We start from the raw sequence: 14,516 nt of genomic DNA on the forward strand, positions 1-14,516 counted from the left end.
AAGAGCTTCTGGAAAGGTTGTGGACACCTGCCAGATAGCACATAGACATCCTCCAGCAATCCCTGCAGCTGCGTGGGAGCCGCATGGCAACTGTGGGTCGGTAGCTTGTGAGCCAAGTTGGTGTGGGTCACTTTGGGCCAGGACAACTGACAGCCAGGGTACCTCCTCCGGCCCCTCTACTTCCTCTGCCCTGGTGGCCCTGGAGACCATGTGCTCTATATGATAAAGTCATGGTACAGCTGTGCTGTGAGTGAGAAGGCACCTTTGTTATGTGAGGAAGCATTTGTTATTGTGGCAAACCCTAGCCAAATCCTGACTAATGGAGAGTTATTCTTCTGTTTTCCAGATAAGGAAATGTAACCTTCCGGACTTGAAGTGACTTGCTCAAGGTCATCCAACTAAGAAACAAAAAAACTGGGAATGTGCTATTGGCAATTGGACTTAATGTCTTTTTAGGACTCATTTCAAGCCAGAATTCTAGGCTTCTCTTGAAAGCTAGGTAATCTCAGGGTCTGAAGTTGGGATGAGCTAAGAAAGCACAGCCAGAGAACCTACTATATATTAATAGCTCAGGGACCCAACTCCGTGCTCTGTGGTGACCTAAATGGGAAAAAAAAATCCAAAAAAAGAAGGGTTCTATGTACACGTATAGCTGATTCACTTTGCTGTATAGTAGAAACTAGCACAGCATTGTAAAACAACTATACACCAATAAAAATTAGCTTTAAACAAGAGAGCTCTTGGGCAGTGGTCAGGTGAGAGAGGGAATCTGAGCAGATTCAGTTTATAAGCAAGTGAGGAACCCCAGCCTCAGCTGAGGAAGTGGGGTTCAGGTGTGCAGCTCAGGATCTGGGTCAGAAGGAGTTTTAGGGAGGGCCGGTGGTTACCTCGAGGTGAGCAGAATGAGCACGTATGGTTGAAAGATGAGCTCAGCCCCTGCAGAGGTCATTTCCAGGGGCAAGATGCCTCCCCGGTTGAGAACAGTAAGCGAAGAACCTCGGAATTCAATCAAAGCTTTGGAGAGGCAGAGAAGGAGGTGCTTCCCAAGGAGGCGTGGTATAATAAGGAATATATCTGGTTTTCATCCTGCCATGGAACTCTAAAAACCTTTAAAATTTCCTGAATGATATTCGTGTCTTTGTTGTGCTGATGAAGAGATCACAGTGGGATCCTAGATAGCCTCAGGATGGGGACTGGTCACCAGAAAGACCAAACCTATCATTCAGTCCAGTTCAGTCGCTCAGTCATGTCCAACTCTTTGCGACCCCATGGACCACAGCACGCCAGACCTCCCCGTCCATGATCAACTCCCGGTGTTTACCCAAACTCATGTCCGTTGAGTCTGTGATGCCATCCAACCATCTCATCCTCTGTCGTCCCCTTCTCTTCCTGCCCTCAATCTTTCCCAGCATCAGGTTCTTTTCAAATGAGTCAGCTCTTCGCATTAAGTAGCCAAAGTACTGGAGTTTCAGCTTCAACATCAGTCGTTCCAATGAACACTCAGGATTGATCTCCTTTAGAATTGACTGGTTGGATCTCCTTGAGGTCCAAGGGACTCTCAAGAGTCTTCTCCAACACCGCAGTTCAAAGGCATCAATTCTTCGGTGCTCAGCTTTCTTTATAGTCCAACTCTCACATCCATACATGACTACTGGAAAAACCATAGCCTTGACTAGACAGACCTTTGTTGGCAAAGTAATGGCTCTGCTTTTTAATATGCTGTCCAGATTGGTCTTAGCTTTCCTTCCAAGGAGTAAGCGTCTTTTAATTTCCTGACTGCAGTCACCATCTGCAGTGATTTTGGAGCCCAGAAAAACAAAGTCTGACACTGTCTCCACTGTTTCCCCATCTATTTGCCATGAAGTGATGGGACTGGATGCCATGATCTTAGTTTTCTGAATGTTGAGTTTTAAACCAACTTTTTCACTCTCCTCTTTCACTTTCATCAAGAGGCTCTTTAGTTCTTCACTTTCCGCTATAAAGGTGGTGTCATCTGCATATCTGAGGTTACTGATGTTTCTCCTGGCAATCTCGATTCCAGCTTATGCTTCATCCAGTCCGGCATTTCCCATAATGTACTCTGCATATAAGTTAAATAAGCAGGGAGACAATATACAGCCTTGACGTACTCCTTTTCCAATTTAGAACCAGTCTGTTGTTCCATGTCCAGTTCTAACTCTTGATTCCTGACCTGCATACAGATTTCTCAAGGAGCAGGTCAGATGGTCTGGTATTACCATCTCTTGAAGAATTTTACACAGTTTATTGTGATCCACACAGTCAAAGGCTTTGGCATAGTCCATAAAGCAGAAATAGATGTTTTTCTGGAACTCTCTTGCTTTTTTGATGATCCAGCAGATGTTAGCAATTTGATCTCTGGTTCCTCTGCCTTTTCTAAAATTAGCTTGAACATCTGGAAGTTCACGGTTCACGTATTGCTGAAGTCTGGCTTGGAGAAATTTGAGCGTGTGACATGACTGCAATTGTGAGGTAGTTTGAGCATTCTTTGGCATTGCCTTTCTTTGGGATTGGAATGAAAACTGACCTTTTCCAGTCCTGTGGCCACTGCTGAGTTTTCCAAATTTGCTGGCATATTGCGTACAGCACTTTCACAGCATCATCTTTGAAGATTTGAAATAGCTCAACTGGAATTCCATCACCTCCACTAGCTTTGTTCATAGTGGTGCTTCCTAAGACCCACTTGACTTCACATTCCAGGATGTCTGGCTCTAGGTGAGTGATCACACCATCATGATTATCTGGGTCATGAAGATCTTTTTTGTACAGTTCTGTGTATTGTTGCCACCTCTTCTTAATATCTTCTGCTTCTGTTAGGTCTCTACCATTTCTGTCCTTTCTTGCACCCATCTTTGCAAGAAATGTTTCCTTGGTATCTCTAGTTTTCTTGAAGAGATCTCTAGTTTTTCCCATTCTATTATTTTCCCCTATTTCTTTGCAATGATCACTGAGGAAGGGTTGTCTCTTCTTGTTATTCTTTGGAACTCTGCATTCAAATGGGTATATCTTTCCTTTTCTCCTTTGTTTTTCTCTTCTGTTCTTTTCACAGCTATTTGTAAGGCCTCCTCAGACAGCCATTTTGCCTTTTTGCATTTCTTTTCCTTGGGGATGCTCTTGCTCCCTTTCTCTTGTACAATGTCATGAACCTCTGTCCATAGTTCATCAGGTATCTGCCTATCAGATCTAGTCCCTTAAATCTATTTCTCACTTCCACTGTAAAATCATAAGGGATTTGATTTAGGTCATACTTGAATGGTCTAGTGGTTTTCCCTACTTACTTCAATTTAAGTCTGAATTTGGCAATAAGGAGTCATGATCTGAGCCACAGTCAGCTCCAAGTCTTGTTTTTGCTGACTATTTAGAGCTTCTCCATCTTTAGCTGCAAATAATATATCTGATTTTGGTGTTAGCCATTTGGCAATGTCCATGTGTAGTCTTCTCTTGTGTTGTTGGAAGATGCTGTTTTCTATGACCAGTGCATTCTCTTGGCAAAACTCTATTAGCCTTTGCCCTGCTTCATTCTATACTCCAAGGCCAAATTTGCCTGTTACTCCAGGCAAACTTCCAGGTAACTTCTTGACTTCCTACTTTTGCATTCCAGTCCTCTATAATGAAAAGAACATCTTTCTCAGGTGTTAGTTCTAAAAGGTCTTGTAGGTCTTCATAGAACCGTTCAGCTTCTTCGGCAGAATGATCTCTGTTCGTTTACAAGACAAATCATTCAATATCATGGTAAACCTATCATTAGAGGGTTGGAACTTTGGGCCAGTCTGACTTCAAAGGAGGGGAGGGGTTGAAGACTGAGTTCAATTATGTGGCCAGTGATTTACTCAGTCATGCCTACCTAATGAAACCCCAATAGAAACTCTGACACCACAGCACGGTGGAGCTTCCTGATTGGTGAATACATTGGTGTGCTGGGAGGGGGATGTGTCTATATTCCATGGAGGATGAAAAAGCCCCGAATCCTTCTCTTCAGACTCATCCTTTGTGTCTCTTCACTTGGCTGATGCTGATCTGTATCCTTTAAAATAAAACTGTAATCATAAGTATAGCACTTTCAGTGCATTCTGTGAGTCATTCTAGAGAATTAGCAAGCCTCTGGGAGCCATGGGAACCTGGAAATTTATAGTCAGCCAGTGAAAAGTGTGGGTGGCTCCTGAGACTGGTGGCTGGCGTCTCAAGTGGAGGCAGTCTTACAGAAGAGATCTTAGATCTGTGGGCATGACACTAGCTCCAGGATATGCAGCTGATCTCAGAGAATTGGTGTCAGAGTGTAAATGGGGCCACGAGTATTAGTTCAACTGGATGAAGAGTTTTAACAGAAAGGTTGTGTGCAGGGAGCCCAGAAAAAGGGAGTCAGTGTGTCTGAGCCCCCACCCAGGGATGCTAGGATCCACTCCTTTTGGTGGGTCTTCCTTGCCCTGGTGATGGCAAGGATTTATGCTCAGCTGAAAATCCCCAGCCACTGCGGCCATCCAATCACTCTGTTGTTTTTTTTTTTAAATAAGATGACCCTCTTCAACATCATCACCACCATCTTCACATGCATCCCTTCACCTTCACTGGCAACAACATTACCACCATCACAGGCCATGGAGTAGTAACTCAACTGATGGATGTAAAGTGGGAGGTGGCCATTTTTTTCTGCAAAGGGCCAGGTAATGAGTTTTCTCAGCTCTGTGAGCCATACAGTCCGTGTTACAGCTTCTCAACGGCTTCTGTAGTACACAAGTAACCATAGACGATACATATTTACTAAAACAGGCAGACGGTGACTTGGCCTGTGGACCATGGTTTGCTGCCCTGTGATACAAAGCGCCTAGCCAGGGCGAGGCACACGGCACTGCGTGTGACTTTCGTGGGCCCTAGGAACATGTGCCTTTATGGGTCTCTTCCCGGTGGCTCAGACAGTAACGCATAGTCTTGCAATGCAGGAGACCTGAGCTCGATCCCTGGGTTGGGAAGATCCCCTGGGGAAGGGAACAGCTAGCCACTCCACTATTCTGACCTGGAAAATCCCCATGGACAGAGGAGCCTGGCGGGTTACAGTCCATGGGGTCACAAAGAGTCAGACATGACTGAGTGACTTTCATTTCACTTTCTAGCATAGTAGAATTCTGTGGGCCCTAGGAATGTCATTTTTTAAATATGAAATGTGTGTGTGTGTGCGTGTGTGTATGTGGGTGTGTGTTATGATTTTAAAGTAAATTAAACTATTGTCGTCGGACACTGAAAGTACTGTGGGCCCCATAGGCTGTGCCTGATGAATGGGTCAGTACTTGGCTCACTATCACTAACGTTGATCGTGTGCTTACCATGTGTGAGTCTCTGTTGAATGCTTGCTACATATCCCTTGACAGCCCAATGACATAGAAATTATCCCCATTTTGTAGAAGAACAACTTGGGGGCAGAAGAAGTGAAATGATTTCTCTGATAAACACCAGGGAGGGTCTACCAAGATCTAACACCCAGTCGACCTTACTGCAAAGCCTGAGCTCATAAAAGCTGTCCCTTCTTGTCCGATTTCAGGCTCTTAAGGACTAAACATTTGTGTCCCCACTCCCATTTTTATGTTGAAACTCTAACCCAGAGTGTGGGTGTATTTGGAGATTCAGCCTCTAAGAAAGTAATTAAGGTTAAGCCAGGTAATAAGGGTGAGGCCCTGATCTGATAAAGTTAGTTTCCTTATAAGAAGAGACATCAGAGAGCTTCTTCTCTCTCTCCCCAGCCCTTCTCCTTCACACTAAAAAGAGGTCACGTGAGCACACAGTGAGACGGCGGCTGTCTGCAAGCCAGGAAGAAAGGCCTCACCAGCACCTGACCATGCTGACTCCTTGATCTCAGATGTCTAGCCTCCAGAGCCAGGAGAAAATAAATTTGTGTGATTTAAGCCACCCAGTCTCTGATGTTTTCTTATGCACTTCTAGACAACAAAGATACAGTCCCACCCAGCAAAGAAAAGAGGCTGGGAGGGGAGGTCCCAGTTCCTGAGTGCCTGCTGGCTGCCAACTGCTGACTCACCCATTAGACACATAGGCACAATGCCTAGGGCAGACAATAATTTTGGTATCCTATCCTATGAAAAGAGTTTATTTTGAAGTCCCAAGGGGAAAAAATTTCACATTAAAAAGAAAATTTCCAGGCCTCACAAAATTTTATTATGGTGGAAGAGTTCCACAAAGGCACAAGCTCCTGGGGCCCATGAAAGTCACACCCAGGTCTGTGTGTGCCCCGTCTTGGCTAGCCGCTTTCTATCAGCAAACCATGGCCTGTGGGCCAACCAGCCTGCTGCCCGTCTTTGTGAGTATGTGTTGTCCACGACTACTTTTGCACTACAAAAGCAATTAAGAAGCTGTGACAGAGAGTCTATGGCCCGCAAAGCTGAGAACATTTATTACCTGGTCCTTTGCAGAAAAAATCGGCCACATCCTCCTCTATGTCCTTCGGTTGAGTTAGTCCATGCTGTGTGAGGCTGTGAATTGTATCCTAATTTTTCTAGATAAGGAAGCTGATGCTGAGTGTCTAAACGACTTGCTGAAGATCCCACAGGTGAGCAGTCTGTGACTTCTCAGAAAGCCCATGTGCTTTGTACTATGACCACCAGTTGGGCTTGTTCCATCTGCCTCCTTCCTGAAACTTCTTTCTCTTCCCCCTGTATGTACTGAATAAATCTGCAACAATTAGGCAAAATTTGTTACCACAATTTAGCTTCAATTCAACTGGCGTTTTCTGTGCCAACCCTGTGCTCTGCTTGGTGCCATCAACATAAAAAGGCATATGACATCCCCCTTGGAGGACAGTGGCCGGCAGAGACTATGGCGTGAGTGTGAGTGAGCCGGAGTGACCATGGGCAAGTGGTTTCGCTGCTCTGAGCCTTCCTTTGGTAGCGCAGTTGTTAAGAGTGGGGCCCTGCTCCTATCTTGTTGGTGGGAGTGTGAGTTGGTACAGCCACTATGGAGATCAGTGTGGAGAGTCCTTAAAAAACCAAAGATAGAGCTACCATATGTTTCAGCAATCACACTTCTGGGTAATTTTCTGGAAAAAAATGAAGACTCTAATTTGAAAAGATACATGCATCCCAAAGTTCATAGCAGTGCTATTTACAATAGCTAAGATACGGAAGCAACCTAAGCATCATCAATAGATGAATGGTTGAAAAAGATGTGGTATCCACACAAACATACATATACACTGTATGATAGAATATTAGCCATAAGAAAGAACAAATTTGGCTGTTTGCAGCAGCGTGGACGGAGCTGGAGGTGATCAAACCGAGTGAAGTGAGTCAGACAAAGACAACTATCATAGGACATCAATTACATGTGGACTCTTTAATACAAATGCATTTATATACAACATAGAAATAGACTCACAGACACAGAAAACAAACTATGGTTACCGAAGGGAAAGGAGGGGGCAGGGATATGTTAGGAGTTTGGGATTAACAGATAGGATAGATAAACAACAAGGACCTATTGGATAGCACAGGGAATTAACATTCAATATCTTAAAATACTCTATAATGGAAAAGAATCTGAAAAAGACTATACATATACATATATATATATATATATATATATATATATATATAATTGAATCACTCTGCTGTATACTGGAAACTAACAGAACTTTATAAATCAACTATACTTCTGTGAAAAGTAAGAGTGGGGTTCTGGAGGCAACAGGTGTTGAGTCTGAGCCCGATCCAGTGGCTAAATCTCTTTGTCTCTGTCCTCTAGGAATTGGGTGTCTAATAGCTCCTACCTCATAGGGTTGCTATGAAAAGCAAAAAAGTTAAACATGTAAATGCCTTCAGACAGTGTCTGGCACAGAGTGAGAGCTTAATGATTATTATCAACAGCTGTTCTGTGGTCATTATTGTTATTATTATTATTCCTATGCACTAGGACCATCAGATTACTGGGTGTGACCTGAGATTCAGTTGCTTTTTCTCTCCAGGCCGAGGTTGCCCCAGGCGCTCTCCAGGTTCTACTTAGCATTAATTTCCCCCTTCTCTGGAGCTTCCCTACTGATCTCTGCCTCCTAAGCCTTTTCTGCCTCAGGGCTGGTCCACGGCAGCGCTCAGCCCCGGCTGCACTGCTCAGGCGGTGAAGGTCACCCTTGCCCGCCCGCTAGAGGCCCAGACACGGAGCTCCTGGGAAGGGTGGGAACCCAGGCCCAGAGCCTATCGGGGCTGGGGAAAGCAAACAGGGAAGGAAATGAGAGGACCGAGCCAGGGCCTGCTCAGCTCCTGGGTGTGTCCGCTTGTCCAGAGCACCAGGGCAGACCCGACGGGAGGAGACGAGCCCCTGGGAGACGGAGCCTTCACCCGGCACAGAAGGGGACCCGGCAGAGCGAGGGTGTCCCAGCTCACCAGGGCTCAGCGCCCTGCAGTTCACACCGCACACCGGGCCAGGCTGCGTCTTCCTTCTTGTCACTGCCTCAGGACACTCCTTCCCGGCCGCAACGACTCCGAGCCCTGCCCCTGGCTTCCCGCCTCAGCACCGGCCTCCTGCCTCCCTCCCCACTGGTCTCCCACCGGCCGCCTCTCGCTCACCACCCTCTAGCCATGCTGGCTTCCTGGCTGTTTTTCTGAGAAGCCACGTTTATTCCCACGCCTTTCGCATTATTTAGGCCTGGAGTGTTCTCTGCTGATCTTTAGTGGCTGGCTCCTTTTGAGTTTCTAATTTTCAACTGGAATGCCACTTTTATCTAGGAGCCTTGCTTTCTCTGTTGTTCTTGTTTATTCTCAGGCAAGGATACTGGAGTGGGTAGCCATTTCTGTCTCCAAGGGATCTTCCGGACCCAGGGATGGAACCTGGGTCTCCTGCATTGCAGGCAGATTTTTACCACTGAGCCAGTGGAGGCTTCCCCCTGAGCCACTAGGGGCTTCCCCGGTGGCTCAGATGGTAAAGAATCTGCCTGCAGTGCAGGAGACCCAGGTTCCATACCTGGATCTGGACGATCCCCTGGAGACAGTGAAAGTGAAAGTCGCTCAGTCGTGTCCTCCTCTTTGCGACCCCTTGGGCTATATACAGTCCATGGAATTCTCCAGGCCACAATACTGGAGTGGGTAGTCTATCCTTTCTCCAGCAGATCTTCCAGACCCAGGAATCGAACTGGGATCTCCTGCATTGCGGGTGGATTCTTTATCAACAGAGCTATGAGGGAAGTCCTCCCCTGGAGAAGGGAAAGGCAACCCACTCCAGTATTCTGGCCTGGAGAATCCCAGGGACAGAGAAGCCTGGCAAGGCTATAGTCCATGGGGTCGCAAAGAGTCAGACATGACTGAACGACTACACACACACACACACACACACACACACACACGAGGGAAGCGGCCCTGCTTTCTCTCGCTGCCCTTAAATGCAGTCTTCCCCAGATACCCTTGGCCTTGTCTTTTGGGGCGCTTGTACTCTGGGATCTCCCATTTGTTTACGTGCTTATTGTCCGTGAGCTCCTTGAAGACTGGGGCCTGATCCACCTGATTCCCGCTGCATCCACGGGGCCAGGGAAGTGCCCAGAGCCCAGAATGCTGTCAGCGCTGCCTGCTGAAGGGCTGAATGAGCGGCATGCATAGACATTTTAACCCTGGAGCTTTCATTTTCTGTAAGAGGAGGGTAAAGGCCTGGGAGGAGGAGTTATATTGAGAACTTTTTTGAGAGAGCTGGTAGCATCACTCAGGCTCTGGGGCACGTTGCTGAGAGGTTGAGGAAAGAGCAGAGGCTTGGAAAAGGTGTGTGGGCTTGAGGATTTACTCTACGGCTTTCTAGCCGTGTGACCTTGAACAAGCCTCTTTACTTATCTATAAAATTGTCACCTAAGCAGCATTCTGCAAAATGAATCTGATGAGTGACTGTGAGTGCTTTGTGTGCTAATGGAGGTGTGAGGACCCTCTTATTTTCTCTAGCCCTGTGCCGCCTTCCCAGGCCTGGGCCAAAGGGTGTTAGGTATAGCAGACTCTGTACCTGCCTAAAAACAACGTGTGCTATGCTTAGTCATGTCTGACACTTTGCGACCCCATGGGTTGTAGCCTGCCAGCCTCCTCTGTCCATGGGATTCTCCAGGCAAGAATACTGGAGTGGGTTGCCATGCCCTCTTCCAGGGGATCTTCCCAACCCAGGTCTCCCGCATTGCAGGTGGATTCTTCACAGTCTAAGCCACCAGGGAAGCCCAAGAATATTGGAGTGGGTAGCCTTTCCCTTCTCCAGGAGAACTTCCCGACCCAGGAATGGAACCAGGGTCTCCTGCATTGCAGGCAGATTCTGCATTGCAGGCAGATTCTTTACCAGCTGAGCTATCAGGGAAGCCTGATTTCATAAAATATCTAGCATATTAGCCATGTGTCAAGCTGACAGTCGGGGGCTTCCCTGATAGCTCAGTTGGTTGATTCCTAGTCAGGAAGATCCCTGGAAAAGGTATAGGCTACCCACTCCAATATTCTTGGGTTTCCCTTGTGGCTCAGCTGGTAAAGAATCTGCCTGCAATGTGGGAGATCTGGATTTGATCCCTGGGTTGGGAAGATCCCCTGGAGAAGGGAAAGGCTACCCACTCCAGTATTCTGGCCTGGAGAATACAGTCCATGGGGTAGCAAATAGTTGGACATGACGGAGCGACTTTCACTTCACTACTAGTGAAGCCCCAAAAAACAACTTATGTGGCTAAAACTTTCCTAAAAACAATTTTTCCTCCACCAGGGGGCGGGAGGGACTCCTTCTCCCCCACTGGGAACCCATTTGCGTCTTCTTGGAGTTTGCGGGACTGTGGCCTTTAGGAAAATATAGAAGACTCTGGGCTCTTTTAATTAATTCATTTATTCATTCACGTACTTCTGCTTTTAATTGTGGTTAAAATACACATAGCATAAAATTGAACATCTTACCTTTTTAAAGTGTACAGTTTGGCAGTATTAAGCACATTCACAGGGTTTTGAAAAACAAACTTTGTACCCAGTCAACAACAACTCCCCATTTCTCCCTTCTCCAGCCCCTAGAAACCATCATTCTATTTTCTGTCTTAAGAATCTGACCAGTCTTCCTCATGTAAGTGGAATCATACAGTATTTGTCTTTTTGTCACCGACTTATTTCAATTAGTGTAATGTTTTCAAGGTTCATCCATGTTGCAGCATGTGTCAGAATTTCCTTTCCTTCTAAGGTTTGAATTCTGTTGTATGTATATACAGCATTTTGCTTGTCTATCTATCCATCAATAAACATTTGGGTTTCTTCCACCTTTTGGTTACTGTCAATATTGCTGCTATGATCTTGGCTGTATTAATATCTCTTTGAGATCTTGCTTTCAGTTCCTGTGGGTATATACTCATAAGTGAAACTGCTAGATCATATGGTAATTCTATTTTTAGTGCTTTAAGGCACCCCCACACTGTTTTCCACAGCCATTGTACCATTTTACATTCCTACCAACAGTGCACAAACGTTCCAGTTTCTCCACATCTTTGCTAATACCTATTTGTTTATTTTTGATAGTAGTCATCATAATGGATGTGAAGTGTTATTGTGGTTTTGATTTGCATTTTAGTGATGTTGAGCATCTTTTCATATGCTTGCTGGCCATTTGTATATCTTCTTTTAAAAAGATATTCTTTTACATTTTATTTGCTCTGAATCCTACTTTTTTCCTTTTTTATTAATACAACACATCCCCATGACTTTTTTATTTTATAACAGGAGGAAGTTTATACCTACTGACCCTCGTCATTTCCCCCACCTTTCACACCCCTCCCCCCGGCAACCATCATTCTGTTTTTTGTATCTATGAGTTTTGTTTTCTTCTGTTTGTTTCGTTTTTTAGAGAAATAATATAATATTTGTCTTTGTCTGGCTTGTTTCATGCAGAACAATATTCTCAAGGTACATTCATACTGTAGCAAATGGCAAGATTTCATTCTACATTATCTTCTTTGAAGGAATATTTGTTCAAATCCTTTGCCCATTTTTTTTTAACTGGGCTGGGTTTTTTGTTGTTGTTGTGGAGTTCTATTAGTTCTGCACGTATTCTGATATTAAGCCCCTATCCAATACAAGATGTGTAATAGTTTTCTCCTATTAGGTTGCCTTTTCACTCTGTGCAGTTTTAAATTTTGATATAGTCCAACAGAAATATTTTTACATTTGTTGTGTGTTCCTTTCATGTCACAGCCCAAGAAATCATTCCAAATCCAATGCCATTGAAGCTTCCCCTGTTTTATTTTAAGAGTTTTATAGTCCTGGGCTATTTAAAAATACCAATAAAAGCCCAATAAAAGACATTAACATACAAAATGTCTCAGTGTGGTTTGGAACCCTGACCCAGAGGTCCGGAGCCCAGAGTCCGGGGCCTGGGAGGTTTTGTAGATGAGACTGCTGGAGCATCTTCTGGGGACTCTGGAGATCCTGACTGCTGAGGTCAGAGTAGTACAAAGTAGGCAAGCAGGGAGCATCCTTTCTAGGAATTCCTTGCACCCTCACTTAAGGAGCCTCTGTTTTCCCATCAGAAAGATATTCCAAGCCCTGTCATAGGTTTGCTATGAGGACTGAATGTGAAAGGATGGAAGATAATGGCCTTTAGTATCCATGGGGGCTGATTGGGTTAATATTGATTTCTAGAAGTGAAAGTGGCATGTGAAAAAGTCCAGATTGATAATTAAAAAAAAAAATTTCTTCACATGACAGGAATGCATCCTGAAAGCATTAATATAAGGAAATGAACCAGTTGTAAAAGGCAGCATTCATTTCTATGAACAGCAAACCTACAGAGACACAAAGTAGCTCAGTGGCAGTCAGGAGATCCAGGTGGATTGGTCTTGATGGCTAAGGAGGGTGAGGTTTCTTTTTGATGTAATGTTTTGATGAAGATGTTCTAAAATTGATTGTGGTGATGGATACGAAGCTCTGTGAATACCCTGGAAGCCACTGAATGGTATACCTTAAGGGCAAATTCTATGGTATGTGAATTATATGTCAATAGAGTTGTTTAAAAAAATCCTTTCACGTCCCAAAGATGCAAGATGGAAGGTGAATTTGTTGACCCATGGTCGCACACCAGTGAGAAACAAGGGTGGGATCCAAGACGGGTTTGCATGACCCCAAAGGCTCTTTCATTCTTTTGCCTCTGCTTCCTCCCTCACCATGGAGTGAGGAAGGTGAGAGGTAGCACTTGTCTCATGAAAAATTAAACATCTCTACAAAAGAGTGTTCAGTTCAGTTCAGTCCCACAGTTGTGTCAGGCTCTTTGTGACCCCATGGACTGCAGCACTCCAGGCTTCCCTGTCCATCACCAACTCCCAGAGTTTAAGCAAACTTATGTTCATTAAGTCAGTGATGCCATCCAACCATCTCATCCTCTGTTGTCCCCTTCTCCTCCCGCCTTCAATCTTTCCCAGCATGAGGGTCTTTTCAAATGAGTCAGTTCTTCACATCATGTGGCCAAAGTATTGGAGTTTCAGCTTCAACATCAGTCCTTCCAATGAATATTCAGGACCGATTTCCTTTAGGATGGACTGGTTGCAGTCCAAGGGACACTCAAGAGTCTTCTTCAACATTACAGTTCATAAGCGTCAATTCTTTGGCACTCAGCTTTCTTTATAGTCCAACTCTCACATCCATACATGACTACTAGAAACACCATAGCGTTGACTAGATGGACCTTTATTGGCAAAGTAATGTCTCTGCTTTTTTAATATGCTGTCTAGGTTGGTCATAACTTTTCTTCCAAGGAGCAAGAGTCTTAATTTCCTGGCTGCAGTCACCATCTGCAGTGATTTTGGAGCCCCCCAAAATAAAGTCTATCACTGTTTTCACTGTTTCCCCGTCTATTTGCCATGAAGTGATGGGACAGGATGCCATGATCTTAGTTTTCTGAATGTTGAGCTTTAAACCAACTTTTTCACTCTCTTCTTTCACTTTCATCAAGAGGCTCTTTAGTTCTTCTTCACTTTCTGCCATAAGGGTGGTGTCATCTGCCTATCTGAGGTTATTGATATTTGTCCCGGCAATCTTGATTCCAGCTTGTGCTTCATCCAGCCTGGCATTTCACATGATGTGCTCTGCATATAAGTTAAATAAGCAGAGTGACAATATACAGCCTTGACGTACTCCTTTCCCAATTTGGAACCAGTCTGTTGTTCCATGTCCAGTTTTAACTGTTGCTTCTGGGCCTGCATACAGATTTTTCAGGAGGTAGGTGAGGTGGTCTGGTATTGCCATTTCCTGAACAATTTTCCATAGTTTGTTGTGATCCACACAGTCAAAGGCTTTGGCATAGTCCATAAAGCAGAAATAGATGTTTTTCTGGAACTCTCTTGTTTTTTCAATGATCCAGTGGATGTTGGGAATTTGATCTCTGGTACCTTTGACTTTTCTAAATCCAGCTTGAACATCTGGAAGTTCATGGTTCACATATTGTTGAAGCCTGGCTTGGAGAATTTTGAGCATTGCTTTGCTAGAGTGTGAGATGAGTGCAATTGTGTGGTAACTTGAGCATTCTTTGGCATT

The 14,516-nt window shown here is 44.8% G+C and overlaps 1 long non-coding RNA gene across 1 annotated transcript; it reads left to right on the plus strand.

The window, feature by feature from the left end:
* The first annotated feature begins 397 nt into the window (after positions 1 to 397).
* Positions 398 to 5,908, plus strand: LOC122442972. Its single transcript, XR_006269859.1, has 3 exons — positions 398 to 499; positions 4,530 to 4,679; positions 5,751 to 5,908. It is a non-coding gene; the product is annotated as an uncharacterized LOC122442972 (long non-coding RNA).
* The last annotated feature ends 8,608 nt before the right edge of the window (positions 5,909 to 14,516 follow it).

Source organism: Cervus canadensis, chromosome 6 (assembly GCF_019320065.1).
Source record: "Cervus canadensis isolate Bull #8, Minnesota chromosome 6, ASM1932006v1, whole genome shotgun sequence".
In the NCBI taxonomy this organism is placed as follows: Eukaryota; Metazoa; Chordata; class Mammalia; order Artiodactyla; family Cervidae; genus Cervus; species Cervus canadensis.